The sequence below is a fragment of the Lissotriton helveticus genome, chromosome 1_1 (assembly GCF_964261635.1).
Source record: "Lissotriton helveticus chromosome 1_1, aLisHel1.1, whole genome shotgun sequence".
In the NCBI taxonomy this organism is placed as follows: Eukaryota; Metazoa; Chordata; class Amphibia; order Caudata; family Salamandridae; genus Lissotriton; species Lissotriton helveticus.
Window position 1 is genome coordinate 1,817,247,793 of NC_136057.1, and position 16,092 is coordinate 1,817,263,884.

General features: G+C 45.6%; 1 protein-coding gene across 4 annotated transcripts in view; it reads right to left on the reverse strand.

Annotated features, from left to right (window-relative positions):
- The window catches only part of CAMSAP2 (calmodulin regulated spectrin associated protein family member 2), a 563,571-nt gene that overhangs the window by 505,243 nt on the left and 42,236 nt on the right, over window positions 1-16,092 (reverse strand). The gene's annotated exons all lie outside the window — the stretch shown is intronic.

Here is a 16,092-nt window from a genome sequence, read left to right on the forward strand (position 1 = left end):
TGTGATTCTGAGTAAGGCGGAGGTGGGTGGGGAGTGAGTTCCAGGTCTTGGCAGCCAGGAAGGAGAAGGATCTGCCACCCATGGTGGTTTTTCGGATGCGCGGGACTGCGGCGAGGGCTTGATTGGATGATCTTAGTTGGCGGGTGGGATAGTAGAAGGACAGTCGGGTGTTGAGGCATTCGGGTCCTAGATTATAAAGGGCCTTGTGTGCGTGGGTAAGAAGGCGGAAAGTAATTCTCTTGTCGACGGGAAGCCAGTGGAGGTTTTTTAAGTGACCGGTGATGTGCTCTTGGCGCGGGATGTCTAATATGAGTCTCGCTGATGCGTTTTGGATGCGCATCAGCGAGACTCATTCGAATTACTAAATTTAATCTTGAACCAGAAAGATTCAGTAAGAGGTCATTTCTCATGTTGATGATAATCTGTGCTCGTTGATCTATGCAGCTCTGGTCATTGACACCACATTAGATGAAGGCGTCCTTTCTAGCCCATCATCTTTTTCTGTTGTGTACATAGGCTCCATGGGTCACCTATAGCAGTCCTTCTAGTTACTTCTTGACTAAACTCTGCATTTGCACTTAGCATGTCTTGCATGATGAACAGGTAAATACTCTAGGGATTTCTTAAGTTGAGTTAACCTGGCTTCCGATTTTATATCCGATTTTATATCATCATGATACATTATTGAACATTTTGGTTCAACCATGTGCCAAGCATTTATTCCTATGGATGGATGGTGAAGATCCAGACACTGAAGTAAGGACGATGGAGAAGGGATACCTTTAAAGATTCCAGGAATACTTTGCTTGTAATTGAATGCTGATTAGTTCTATGTAAACGCCGCCATTTGGTGAATGATAGGGGTGGTATTGCAATTTTTGTTGTTCATGGTGAGGAAGTCTGGGTCTGACTTTTTGTCTATCCCTGATTACTGTTTCAGTGGTGCTGCTGTCAGCAAGGGGCAGAAACCTAGCGCTGCGTTATGCCCATGTTGTGGGTGCTTCAGTTTAGAGACAACCCCTGTGCTGCCTGCTGTGATAAACATCACTTTACCCAATGGTTGTGTCTGGAGAGCAACATCAGAAAGACATATGAAAGAGAACCACCCCACACCAGTTCTGAAGTTTGAGATAGTGGATCCCAGTCTGACGGTGTCAATCTTACCCCCAGCACTTCAGCACTCTTTTTGTTTAGCTTACTAGAGAACCCTGAAGGAACAACATCAAATTAACAGACAAAAGATTAAGTTCAAACATCTTGAATACGCATGTAAGTCATGAAATGCAAGAGATTAACAAACTTACTACAAAAACCTACCTTAACAGTAGTAGCGGAGTAACACTTGCAACAACTAAATGGGAAAAATTGCACCTTTCAGGCAGTGCAAATGTTGACATACAATCGCTGTATACTGATGCAAATGTTTCTATTATGGCTTGAAAAAAAAGGTTGTTTGAGATACTATCCCTTGCACACTCAGGTGCGCGTCAAACACCTATTAATGAGTTCTCAAGGTTCTCAAGTTCACAGGTCATGCACATACTCTAGTGTGTTTCTTGATCAGGGATGATTTCATTGGGACACTGGGCAAATTGTCACCTGTCACTCAAGTTTCCCTGTGTCCGGTAGCAGATTCACAGTTAAATAGTTACTCCCCTAATCTCTGGCCTTTATAGGTGCCTGGTTCTTCTGTCCGTTCTCAGTCTCCCAAATGTATTCCGCCTCATTAAAATGAATAGAGATTAATTCCGCCTAATGGATGTACAACATTTCTTCTTTTCATACATTCTCTTTACATATCTCACTTGCGCATACTTTATGGTTTTTGATTTGTATGCCCCATTACCTAGACACATTTTAGGTCTCAACAGCAGTAGCTATAATTTCAAGCCTCAAAGTAGTCTCAAAACCCTCTCTTAAACCTTGTAAACCAGAAACCCTGTAGTTGAATGACAATACACCAAAGTAACTTTTTGATAAGATTACTAGCAGAATAAACGACATTGTCCTGCTGTTTCTTTAACGGTGTCACACATATCTCACCAAAGCCTTGTTGACAAACTTTGTATTACTGACCTGTTCCTAACAAAAAATGTAAATATACTATATTTACTACTCTTTGATGCATCAGTCTCTCTGACTATATGACGTTTTCTGACGTCCTTCCAGACTATGTTTGCATTGTAGAACAAGCATTTGCAATGCAATAGGTCTCACATTATTTAAGTTTGAGCTATTATTATTGTAAATGGCAATGTTTTTTGCTTTATGCTATAGTTTTCTTATGTACATAAAAAGCTACATATAAAGTATTTGTTGTTAAAATTATTTATGCAGTATTTAAATTTGTTTGCATAAAAGATTACAAGAATATCTTAGCAAAAAAGTTAAACTTTTTAATGGTAATTGACTAAATGTCCATTTGTACATTTTAATTTCAAATAGGTAAGTGTAAACATCACAAATATATTGTGCAAACAGTGCAAAATATTTTAGCCCTAAATATTTTTGTTTTACGAGGTAGTTTGTAAGAAAATGATTGTAAAAGGCAAACACTGTAATTAAAATGTAACATATAACAGTACAGTTATGGCTAGTAAACATACATTAGTAGTATAGTATAATTGTAAACAAGATGTAAATAAGACTACAGAAATTAGCATGAATTATCACTTTAACATCAACTTTACAAACATTTTGAAAACACAATCACAGCTGGTAATCATGCATTGGCTTGTTATTACAAGCATTTCATTTGAATAAATATTTCTGATTCCCAAAAACAAATATGACAGTCTCTCAAAATAATGGCTTTTCAGTTTTAGTTGTATTTTTGATCTCCATGTCATCAAGTACTCATGAATATTACTGCCCCATGGACAGAGTCTGGCTTTACATGTCTACATATCAACATCCAATTCCATGAACACCCATCGCATGCCAGGGATGACCATCACCGCTGGTGAAGAGAAGCACAATTGGGTCAAGAATGCCCACAATACGTTGTGGTCCCATTATACCAGGGATGGGCTCAATAATGCCAAAGATGCCAACATCATGCCAAGCATTGCTAGACTAAAAGTGGGAATAATTCTAACAGGGACACCACCAATAAATTAAGAAGGAACACCATTACGCTAAGGCAAGCATTACCGCCTTCGGGTAAAGTCCGCGCTATATAAAAATGCATAAATACATGAATAAAGAAATACCGCCTTCGGGTAAAGTCCGCGCTATATAAAAATGCATAAATACATAAAAAAATAAATACCGCCTTCGGGTAAAGTCTGCGCTATATAAAAATGCATAATTAAATAAATAAATACATACCGCAAAACATCCTCGTTACTCTGCCGGCCTGCGACCAGGAAGTCAGGCAGGCCGGCGCGACACCCGGAAACAGGAAGTAGGAGGGCGGGAGCCTACCCCGCCTCCCACGGAAGAGCCGCGATTGGAGCCGTGTTGGGAGCAGGGAGCACCGGAGCAGGCAGGAGCCTACCCTGCGCCCCGGTGCCGAAGGAGGGAAGAAGAGTCCTGCTGCCGGGCCTTGCAGCTGAGGAGAGGAAGCCGGTGAGTGCGTTGCTGAGCGGCGGGCGGGCGGAGGGAGAGGAGCATGTAGGCACGGGGGGGAGGCGGCCTGTGTATGTGTGTGTATGTGTGTGCGTGCGTGTGTGTATGTGTCTTGGAGTGCGTGTGCGTGTGTGTGACTGTGAGGGAGGGGGTGTGTGTGTGAGCGAGTGTCTGTCTGCGACGTGTGTGTGTGTGTGTGTGTGTCTGTGTGTGTGCATGCATGCATGCGCGGTAGGCTGGGAGGGCGGCGCATGCGCAGTAGGCTGGGAGGGCGGCGCAGGACGGAACGTGCGCGTTCGCGCAGCCAAATCCGACTGCTAAAAATCGTGCCAGTTTTGTGTCCCTCATTCCCCGGCATCAGACAGCTATAGAGTCTCTGTCCCTGTTCCAGGGCGAGACCTAAAAACCACAATAAATTTTAAAAATAAAATACAATTCTGACAGCAGTGGCGTAAATTGAGGGCCCCCCCCCTGCAAGGTAAACGGAGGGGCCCCTGCTCCGGATTTAATCAGGATCTCTCAGGCCTGAGTAGTGTGCTAAGGAGGCCCCCTGCTGCCTGGGAACCCCAGCACAGCGGGGACTGTGGGGGCCTATGTTACGCCCCTGTCTGACAGGGAATTTGAAAATCTTAGTGTTCCATACAGCCGTGGCAATGTACACAACCACCTTCTGTCATACAGATATCACAAACAGGGAAGGAAGGTAATTCGGCCAGGCATAAGGGTGCAACCTTGATGGCACAAGGTACCCAGTCGTGTCATAACTTAAAAAATTCTCCAAAATATCAGAAGCACCCACATTGTCATACTGGCTAACTGAGCAGTGATTATAATAACACATCACACTGAAAAAGTGTAATATATTTTCGAGAAATCCAAAATATATCAAAAATACTTGTGTCCCACGTAGTTTAAAAATATACATCATAATGCTTTGTCAATTTATAAATTCAAACTGTATCATATGAGATGGAATATGTCTGATATCAGCGCTAGGACACTCTACTGGGTGATAGCGCACTCTAAAAATCTGTATAAGATTACTTAACATTTGTCCCATGAGCGTCCAGCGACGGTTCCTCCATTCCTCCATGGGAGCGGAGGAGCACCGCCCCCCCCCACCCCCGCACACACACACACACTCTTTTTCAGAAAGCTGGACATTTTATTTTTCTGGCTTTCTGTTGAACGGAGAGGGCAGTGGTGGGCCAGTGCGTCATTGCTGCTAATTTGCAGCAATGACGAGTGGCCCTTTCTGTGTGAATTGAGCATGTCTGTTAGGCCGGATACCTGGCTACGGCCAAACCGACATGCACAATTCAACCTCTCCAACCTAGCTGGTTTAGGTATGAAAGCAGGCTCAGGCCTTCAGTTCTCTTCGGAGCGCTGGGGCAGCCTGCTCCAGCCAATCCAGACACTTCTCTTTTGCAGCATGAGAGCAGTGTGTGGATTGGATAAGGACCTGTGGGAGCTGTGGGACCTGTGAGACCTCACGCTCAGAGGAGTCTAGAGCCAGAGGAGCTTTGCCCCCTCCCACCCTCTGCAGCAGCGTTAAACTTGAAAAATAAAATGGTAATGAAAGGATATTATTGCCATTTTATTTTTTAAAGTTTAGTACGCAGCAGCAGCCAGCCTGCCTCCAGCCGGGAGAAATGGGGGCATGTCCTCCTCTGCTGCTGATTTGCAGCAGAGGAGGACTGAGGCAGTGGCTGGCTGGATGCTCCAAAGTGTGCATGTCACTTTTGGTCGGCTGTCTTGCGCCGGCCAAAGTGACATGCGAACTTTGAAGCTCTCCACCCAGCTGTCTTAGACAACTGGGTGGAGACCAAGCACAGGTCTAAAGAGCCTGAAGGAGCGTCCATACAGGACGCTCCATCCAATCCTGGAGCTGCTCTCATGTTGGTGAGAGTAGTACCAGGATTGGTATTGGAACTTTCTGGAGGCTTGGGCCCCTGGTGCCACAACAATGCCAGAGGGGGCGGTAGAGACAGGGCAGGCAACAAAAACGCAGGATGGGAGGACAGGGCAAGCAACAAAATGCAAAAGGGACAGGGGCAAGCAACAACATTGGAGGGATGAGGTAAGCAACAACAACACAAAAGAGATGGGTCAAGCAACAGCAACGTGGGAGGGGGCAAGACGGACAGGGCAATCAACAACAACATAGGAGGGGTTCAGGAGGGACTGGGCCAGCAACAACAACTTAAGAGGGTGGTGGGAGGAACGGGCAGGCAACACAAATGCAGGAAGGACAGTGCAAGAAACAACAATGTGGGAGGGACGAGGCAAAGAAAAACAAAGCAGAAAAGATTTAGTAAGCCACAATAATGCCAAAGGGGGCAGGGGAGGCAGGGCAAGAAACAACAATGCAGGGGTGAAGGACAGGGCAAGTAAAAACAAGTGGGAGGGGGCAGGAAGGAAGAGGTAAGCAACAATGCAGGTACAGGGAAAGAACCAACAATACGAAAGGGGCGGGCGGGACGTGGGAACAACAAGACAGGGGAAAACAACTGGACAGGAGGGGGCAAGGAGCAACACAGGAGGAGTCGGGCAACAACATGATGGGGGAAGAGGGGTGATAGCCTGCAAATACATTCCCTGTTTTGGAGTGCTACAAAAAAAATGTAGCCCCAAAAGTACTGGAAAGACAGTGGGCAAGTAAGTAGTACTTGGACCATGTTCCAGTGGAGGAACAAACTGATGGAGAGGAAGTGAAGCTGTCATGCGCTGACTAAGGAGATGCAAGGAAATGACAGTGACGATGAAGCTAATGATAAGCAACAAGCAGGGAAATGTAAATAAACGAAATATCTAGCACGCGACACCAAGTGTTATCTCAGGAGAGGTCTAACAATGGATCCCACACTGAGAGAGGGAGAATGGTGGAGAACACAGTACAGTGAGGAAGAAGACAGTAGTATACAGATACTGAAACAGAGGCGGTGGTAATGCTGAAGGGTTTATGGTGGAGAACACACAAGAGTGGGTAAGAGGGTGGGAGAGTACAAACCCCTAGCTTGAGGCAGAGAATGCAGTTCAACGTCCAACTATTTCCTCTCCTGCTCTGCAGACGTGCCTGCATAAAGTTTCTTGCAAGAGCGGGGTGGAGGAGAAAGGCAGACAGAAGCTGCCTGCCTTGCTTTTCAGATCTCTCCAACTTCGTAATGGTAGAAGAGGAAATGGAAACTCTACACACCGTTAGAAGGTGGAGGTCAGAACAGCAGAGCAGGCCATCCGGGCAGACTTCCCTTTCTACGTGCCTGCGTGCGGGGGTCTGAAGAGACACCCCCGGCATAGCGGTGTGGTGTCTCCTCAGAGCCCCGCACTCGGCTCAAGAGCGGGGAGACATGCGCGCGTGCACACTACGGGCCTTGCCAACGTGACGGAGCAGGTACCACGCGTCCCAGAGCGCTCAGAAGGACGACACCCTGGGACATTGCAGGAGCCAGCCCTGGGGGGTGGCGGTCCCAAGGGCCATCAAGGGCTCCAGGAGGGCGGCCGACGTATGAGTGGAGTTTATATTTTAAAATATCCAGGCAATGATAACGAAAATACAACCAATAGTATGTACGAATGTGCGTTTTTCGTTTTATATCTCCTTGACTCTGTTGTTTGTCTGCACAGCTCCCAAATTTCCAGGTCCACGTATCACATCCAGTTCAGTTTTTTCCTTTTCATGTTGGGACCTCTCAGAATTAATCCTATTCACCGCATTCCCATTATAAAGTAAGAAGTACAAGCTTCAGAATGCAAAGCACTAACCTTGCCCTGGAAAAGATGCGCGTGCATGGTGCTGGCAAACTTGTGAGTTTGCAGGCTTTTTGCTGAGTTACATTTTCCATTTATGGTCTATCTAGTCTCTGTTTTCTTTCTTATTGCACTTTTATTGTAATTCACACCACTTTCAACTCATTTTCTTCCCCTCCCCTCGGTCATAGCTACGCATGAGAAAGGTCTGTCGTCGTATTTTTATTTTTGATAGTCTCCAGACAATATTTTAAAATGGCACCTTGGCTGAGGCGAGAGTATTGCAATTGTTTATCTTTTACACCCGCTAGGTGCAAATGGAACCGATCCTTTCCTGCAGAGCTGCACTATTAGTACGGCGTGCCCTGTTCAAACCTGTTTATGCAGGGATGGCAGCTATAATAGGCAGAGCCACTGAAACTATGCAGCAGTGGAGGTTCAAATTATACAGCAGGGTTCACTAAATTTATGGCAAGAAAAGGCAAATTATGCGGCACATTTTGTGATAGTATTACTTTATTATTTTTACACATTAGCACTGTCTGGGCTAAGGTTTCATCTTATTAGTACCACTTTAACACACAAACACAGCAATAAGCAACAGAATAGTTAACAGTCAATGTTTGCGAAGGGCCTACCACTGAATGGCAAAAGGATTTACATAGTTTTTTGTAACCTTTGATCTGTTTGAGCTTGAAACACATATTTGTTAAATTCTGCAAATTATGCAGCAGTTGATGCAATATGTGGCAAATGCGGCAAATCCATAAATATGCAGAAAACGTAGCAGCCGCAAAATCACATCATTCCAGTGGCCGTGATTATAAGTCATGCAGAGTTTATCGCACACAGTAATTACCATGTGTAATGAACTCCGTGCCCTTGCAATTTTTCCCAGGCACATCCCCACCTCTCAAGAAATAAAACTGGAACCCAATCCAGAAAATCAAAGCACCTCACCCTTGAAAACCCTCTCCTCCACACACACGAGCACGTGCATGCTTTCTGAAGGCCAGCAGAGAGAGCTTCACAGCTGCATCTGTGGCTGCAAAAACGAAATAAATGCAAAGAATATTAAAACATCTAAAATACTGAATTTAGTCAAGGAAATTTTGCTGAATCTAAAAGCAAAAGTGTTATTAGCAACTCCGCAGCCCTGTTAACGCGTAGCCTCTGTACTACACACACAGCAATGTTCTTACTTTTAAGGGACTTGGCCAGACTTAACAGATTTCAAACTTCTGATGTCTTCATCACTGAGCAGAGTTTTGCGGCATCTTTTTTTAAACAAATCTCGAGAAGGGACACAAAAGGAGGAAGGATGTGGGGGAGGGGACTGGGATACTGACTACAGATTAGAGCAGCACATATACTGCCATTCCATGCCCCCCTCCAGCCTCCCCTCATCGACCCCCACCCACCCTGTGTGTGTTCCTCCCGTTAGCAGCAATCTGGTTTTGATTACACCCGCGTTGCATGAAAATGTCGCTGCGTTTTTTTCCTTTTAGAAAACTGAAAATTGGATCAAAACAATGAGTTATTTTGAGAGCAAGAAAATTGACTTGCCTAAATTGAGATCGGAAGTCTGCGCAACTCAACAATTTGCTTTTGTAAACACAAATTGTATTGATTTTCAAAAAGAGACAGATATCTTTGTAGAATCAGCCATAAAAAAATATGTACAATATCTCGCCGCTACCCTTCTCTATCCAAATAACTGAAGAACATATCCACCACTCCAATTACTTTCATATTTCACTATACTAATTTTCTAAACTAATCCTTTATGGGTTTCGGAGTAGCGTGCTACTCGCCAGAAAAGCGCTCAACACCCCATCAGGGGTAAAAAGCGCTATATAAATGCAAACCTTTTTTCCCTCTTCTATCCTTCCCCTACCTTTCTCAATCGAAATAACTGACTAACCTATCCACCACTCACGAAAAAGCACTCCGGCGCATTGTCAGGGGTAGTAAGTGCTATATAAATGCAATTACAATACAATACAATGTAAAATAACGAATTTGCAGCGCAAATAACCATCAGTCTCAGTATTGCACATAAACATGGCCGCCAAAGCAGCTTACATTATTTCCATGAAAATTCCGTAAGACCCTTCAAATATGATTGTGTTCCTACTTTCACCTCCCTAGGGACAAAAAGTCCCTTCTTAGCATCTCCTACATTTGTAAGTCAACACGCTGTATGATTTGTGGGTTGAGTTCCTGGAGTTGAACAACTTACCTATCACTAACTGCTACAAGATGACTTATGGTATAGATTCCAGCAAATCAACTCTGGTCTCCCATTAAGAATCACTGAAATTGAAATGTATAGCAGCAACAAAATGGTAACAAGTGCCATCAGAAGGGCCAAATTCTGGTGAAGCCAGACCCCCAAAATTATGTTTGAGCTTGCTCTAGACTTGGCCAGACGCTACACATGAAGGACTTAGCTAAACTTGAAAACACTACAATACTACAAATCCCACATTAAACACGTGTTACTTCTGAAGCGAACAAAGACATATGCAGACTTGTCAACACTACAGGCCCCACCACAATGGGACAGTCAGTGTTTCCTCTGAAGACAACAAAGACTTAGCCAAACCCATGAGGCGTCAACTGGATAAGGGCTTTTGTTTGTGCAAAGATTCATTCAGGCCTGAAAATACTGTAGGCGCTAATGGAACAGATCTAGTAGCTTCCAAGACTTTTTTTAGCCTAACTCAAAAGCACCATTGCCGCGTCAGTGCAATCATCAGACTGTGCAACAATGTTGTTTTCTTCATAGTTCCGGGTTTACCACATAACATAATCCACTATCTGCTGCATACTTCGCAGATGTCAGCAAAAAAATTCTAGCTCAAACGGATCAAGAGTTACTACAAAAGGGCTACATGTCATGCCGCGTAGTTGGAGACCCTTTTCAAAGGTTAAGTTCCTGTATTATTAGTTGCTGTAAACATAGTACTGCTATGTGACCTTTTCCCTCCAATTTGATTAATTATCATTTGGAGGTAGTAGGACAATATTCAACAGACTTTACTTCACATGTCGCTAGCACGGTTGGGGAGATGATTTGGCCTAACGGCTAGGGCGGTCGACCTCCAAGCTGAGGAACTGATTGTTTCTATTAAAATATTCACTGAGCAGTTTAATTGAATGCCTCGTGCTGTTTATGTTATCCTTTAGGCTCTGTGATAATAATTTAAGCTTGTGTACGGCTTCAATCGGTAGGGACTGGGACGAAGAAGACAGACGAGGAGGAAATGGCCTTGTTACTTTGCCACAATCCAAATTCTAGTCTTCCTCATCATGGTCCTAAATTTCTCAGCTGCTCTCTCCCTTATAGGATTTTCATCGGGCCTAAATTTAGTGCTTGTATATAGAGATTACGGTAAGTGGCCAGATCAGGCATGCAGCCTAGTTCATTCATTCTCTTCTAGCACCTAGAAGCAACATGCCTCTTGTGCAGAAATGAAGTGCTGGTTGACATGCACATTTCTACAAGCCAGGTCCCCTTACACCAATTCCCCATCCACCTGTCCCAGTAGAAGTGGGCAAGCAAAGCGTGTTTCTTGCTTGCCGTCTCTGGACAGGAACAGGCAGTCCACCGAGCAATTCTAATTCTTAAACTATGGGGGCTTGGTGCCACACACAACTTCAGGAATACAATTAAAATAAAGAGTGACTGGAGGTCATCTATAATTTACAGGGATCATTTTAGCTCGATATATTATCCCTGAGGTATTACAGAGCCAAGTTTCTATGTTAGCATGTGGGACATATATAAAGATTTAATTTGGTTGCAGTAGACATACGCTTATTGGCTGTAAGATTTATAGCACTGCAGGCTTCAACGATCAATATAAAAGACAGATTAGCAAGAGAAAAACAACAGAGTGGCAAAAACAAAAGGCCTCCAAATGCCAACCTGCCTGATACTTTTTATCTATTGTAAATTACATGTAGGTTCTGTTTCCTTCGCACAACCGTGTTTTGCAGAACGTTGTTTGATTTCACAACTAAAAGCATCGGTAATGGAAGACTGGTTCTGATGCCTACTGCCTGACACCCTTAAGGAATGGGCCAGATAAAGCTGGGGCAAAACCTGAAGGGGTAGTAGCAGGCCTAGTTTAAGAGTGTTGCAGTTCAAACTACCGAGTTTTTTTTATTTCAACCTAAAAAAATCAAATCCAGAAAATCCACTACGCCAGTGTTTTAAGTGGGATGGAAAGGGTGAAGGGGCTCAAAAGGGGCGTGGCCTATGTATGGAAGGATATGACCTAATTGAGGAGAATACAACCCAGCACAAGTTCATAAACCATTTTTTCACAAAACCATAACTGAAAACCATTTACAACAATGTATTTAAGTTTATACAGAAACGTTTGTTCTGTGCCATTAGAAGTAGTAAGTCTAAAGTTGACATTTTCGGGAAAAATACTGGTATTTTAAACACGTTCTAGACTAGGTACTACAGACTTTCCATTTTCACACTGCATACAAACGCCTAAAGGAGATTGTTTGGGTTACTTTTATTTATCAGCGAACAGAGCAGTAATTTTCACTTCCCACGAAAATATTATGCAGAAATACGAATCCCAGTAGATATCCTAAAGGTGTTGTTTCATCCCGAAAGTCTTGGCATCCAAGGAAAAGTGAAAAAACAGTAATATCAGATGTGCTAAAAAACACTCCACGAGGGACAACCAGCAGTGACAATAAGTACCCAGCGTTCATGGTTAGGTCAGAGAGAGAGCAGAGTGTGAGAGAGGCTGGGAATGTTAATGTATATGTGCTGACAAAGTCACTTCAGCAGGACGTTAGAGCAAAGAGTTTATCACAGTGACGGTGCCAAGAGCGAGATATAAAACAAACATCCGCGTTAGGAGAACTCTTCATCGGTTGCGTGAAGGTTGTACCCCAGTAACTGTGAAGAAGGAAGGGTTTTCAAAAAAATGTTTTATTCCCCGTTTTAAGACCTCCCCTTTAGTCTCATTGTGGAGGTTGCAGGACACATACAGATGACAGGAGGCTGGAGTGCGTTAATAACAGCACTTTATTGAAATTATACACAATAGTTAGGAAGAGCGCCGGGCGTCTGCTCTTTCTCGCGCAATGCCGGCAAGTCCTCTGGTGCGAACGCCGTTCGCGCATGCGCAGCGCCTCTCAGCGTGCCTGGCGTGTTACGTCACACACCTCTCACGTGCAGCGTCTAGAACGCTACACCACATATCTCCCTTTTCCCACAAGGAAAGCAACAGTTCAGAGTTCAATGTCCCTTTACTCAAAGTCTCGTAGATGCAAGGGCCGGACCACTAATCTCCCTACGCGCGTGCGTCTTACCGGAGTGGAAACTCTCCTCAACAGCTCTGGGTCGGGGCTCTCTGCTTTTCCTGCCCCTTGTTCTTGTCCTGCTCTCCCAGGCGTTGCTTCTGCTATCGCTGATGTTTCTCTTTCACTGGTTTCGCGGGAATCCCCCATGTCCCTGCTCTCTATTTCCATTCCTTCGCTAGATCCTTCGGGCTCTTCTTCTCCCATCGCTGCTCCTTGTACCTGGACTGGTACGTCGTTGCTGTTCTCTTCCGGCCACTTCATTATCCTGTTGACCTTGGCCATGCGGTCTTGTGACCACAGCCTGCCATCACTCAGGAGTGCCGCTCTGCCATACACTTCTTCTACTTGTAAGGGAGAGCTGTACTTACTCTCCCCTTTCTTCTTCAGGACTGCGTGTTTCACTCTCACCCACTCTCCTTTTTCCAATGGAGCACTTTGCACCTTCTTCCTTTGATTGTAGTGGTCTGTGTACACCTTCTGTGCTCTCTGTAAATTGTGTTGGACTACAGCAGGGGACCATTTGCTGGTAATCGTCTTCTCTCGCCAGATCACATTGTCCTTCGTGAACGGGTGTCTACCCCTGAGAATTTGGAAGGGACTGTACCCCGTCGTGGTGGGGGTTATCCGGTACGCCCACAACATTCTTTGGACCTCCAGTTCCCAGTCTTTTCCTTGCATTATGGCAGCTTAAATGGAACCCATAAGCACGCGATTGAATCTTTCCACTTGTCCATTGCAGGCAGGATGATACACTGCAGTGTGTTTCGACTTGATTCCATTTCTTTCCATGTATCTTTGCCATTTCTCAGATGTGAACTGTGGCCCATTATCTGTCAGTATCGTCCTCGGAATACCTTCTCTTAAGAAGACGGAGGTGAGAAATTTGATTACGACTTCTGCGTCCATTATTTCATGCACATGCACCTCAGGCCATTTGGAATATTTGTCCACAATCACACACAGATACTTGGCTATGCCTTGCCCATCCAGAATGGGCCCCAAGATATCAACAGCTACATCTTCCCATGGATCACTGGGTTGTTCGAAGCGGCCTAAAGCAGGTCTCAATGGCTTGAGTACTTTATCCGACTCTTGGCACTGGTTGCAATCCCTAACATGTCTCTCAATAGCGATGTCCATACCTGGCCACAAGTACATCTGCTTTACTCGCGACTTGGTCTTAACAATCCCCAGATGTCCTTCGTGCATTTGGTTCAGCAGTGTCGGGATTAGGTCCTGTGGGGGTATCACTTTGTCCCCTCTGTACAGAAAAGTACCTGAATCACTCATGGACAACTCCTCTCTCACCTCAAACATTTTCCTGAGTTCTTCTTTCAGCTTTCTTTTGTCGGGCCAGCCCTCGACTAAGTACTTCTTTACTTCATCCACTGTCACATCATTTTCATAGGCCCGGGTCCATTCCTGCAGGCTTATCGCTCTTTCTACGTCTTCCATTGCTGCCACCATTTCCTCGTTCTCTTCCGCGGGAGTTGGTGCTTCCTCCATATCCGACGCCCTGCTACGGTAGTCTGCCACCTTGTTGCGCGTGCCCGGGATGAACTCGACGTCATAGGTGTACTCCAATAGCTTGAGCGTCATCTTCGCGATGCGCGGGGTGGCCGTTGCATGACCGCTGGAGGTTAGCACCTTGACTAGTGGCTTGTGGTCGGTTTGCAGGCGGAATCGTGTGCCCCACAAAAACTGCCGGAACTTTCCCATGGCCCACACTACTGCCATCATCTCTTTCTCAATTACGCTGAACTTCTGCTCAGTGGCTGACAGCGCTCTGGACGCAAAGCTGAGTGTCTCGACAGTGTTATCTTCTCTTTGTTGAGCTAGGACTGCTCCCAGTCCCTTTTCACTGGCATCCGTTGTTAGGATGCAGGCACCCAATGGGTCATAACCCTGCAACGGCACAGCCTGACTGATGTCCTTTTTTAGTCCCTCAAACTCCATCTGAGCCGCACTGTCCCAGAGAAAGGGAGTCTTGTCTCTGATCAGATGACGCATGCCATGTGTCTTCGTCGCAAAGTTTTGGACGAACTTACTGTAGTACTCTGCCATCCCCAGGAATGACCGTACCTCCTCTTTGCTGGTGGGGGCTCTGGCATCGCAGATGGCTCTCACATTGTCCTTTTTTGGCGTGATCCCGTGCCCACTTATTTCGTGTCCCAGGTAGGTGACTGAGGACATACCAAAGCGACACTTCTCCCATTCAGCCGTGAGACCTCTTTCTTGCAATACTCCTAGTACTTGGTCTAGTTTGGCGTCATGGTCCTTGCGATCCATCCCCATTACCAAGACGTCATCTTGGAAGTATTGTATGCCTTTTACGTCTCTGAACAGGCGGTGCATGAGTTTTTGGAAAACAGCCGCAGCGGACGCTAGTCCGAAAGGCATCCTGCGAAACCTGTAGCACCCATAGGGGGTAATGAAGGACGTCAGTTTCCTGCTGGATGGGTGGAGTTCGATCTGGTGGTACGCTGACGTGAGATCGACGGTGGAGAACCATTGTACACCTCTGGTTTTTGCTAGCATCTCTTCAATTCTCGGGAGAGGGAATTTCTCCACCACCAGGCATTTATTTAGCTCACGCAAGTCCACACACAGGTGCACCTTCCCGTTGGGCTTCCTGGCTACCACAAGTGGTGCCAACCACTCCGAGCTGTCGATGGGCTCTATGATACCTTGCTCTTCTAGCCGGGACAATTCCTGTTGGACTGCCTCTCTCACTGCGATGGGTACATTGCGGACCTTGTGAGACACCGGTAGGGAGTTCTCTTTGAGCACGATCTTATGCATGAATTTCTCCAATTTGCCCACTTTGCCTCCAAAGACTCTGGGGTAGTCTCTCCTCACTCTGTCCACATCAGACCACTGCTCGTCGTCCGTAAGGAGGAATTGTTCCTTGCCTCCAGGATCTAGTTTAATTCCCAAGTCTCCTTGGTCTCTCCAACCCAAGACAGAGGGTCCTTTCTCTGCTACATATAGTTTACAGGTGGCTGTCCTTCCACGGAATTCGAACAGGAGACTCCGATACCCCACCATGGGAATCAGGTTTTCCGTGTACGATATCGGTCTGATGTCTGGTGGATCGAGGTGTGAACCTAGGCTCGGACTGAAGTCTCCTTCCCACACCGATCTCTGTACAATGGAGTATGGGGATCCTGAGTCAATCACTACTCTGATACTCACGCCACCCATTTTCATTTCGGCCCGCGGATTTTCGGATCGGCGAGCGTTGACACTTAGGACCTGCTCCTCAATGCACAGAACTTCATCATCATCGCCCGTGTCCTCTCCTGTGTCTGCTTCTTGACCTTGCTGTGCAATGTACTTCACCATTGTCTTTTTTTCCTTCTTGCGGCACACTTTCTCATAGTGGCCTATCAGGCCGCAGAACATATATTTCGCTCGAAAGGCTGGGCAGCGTTT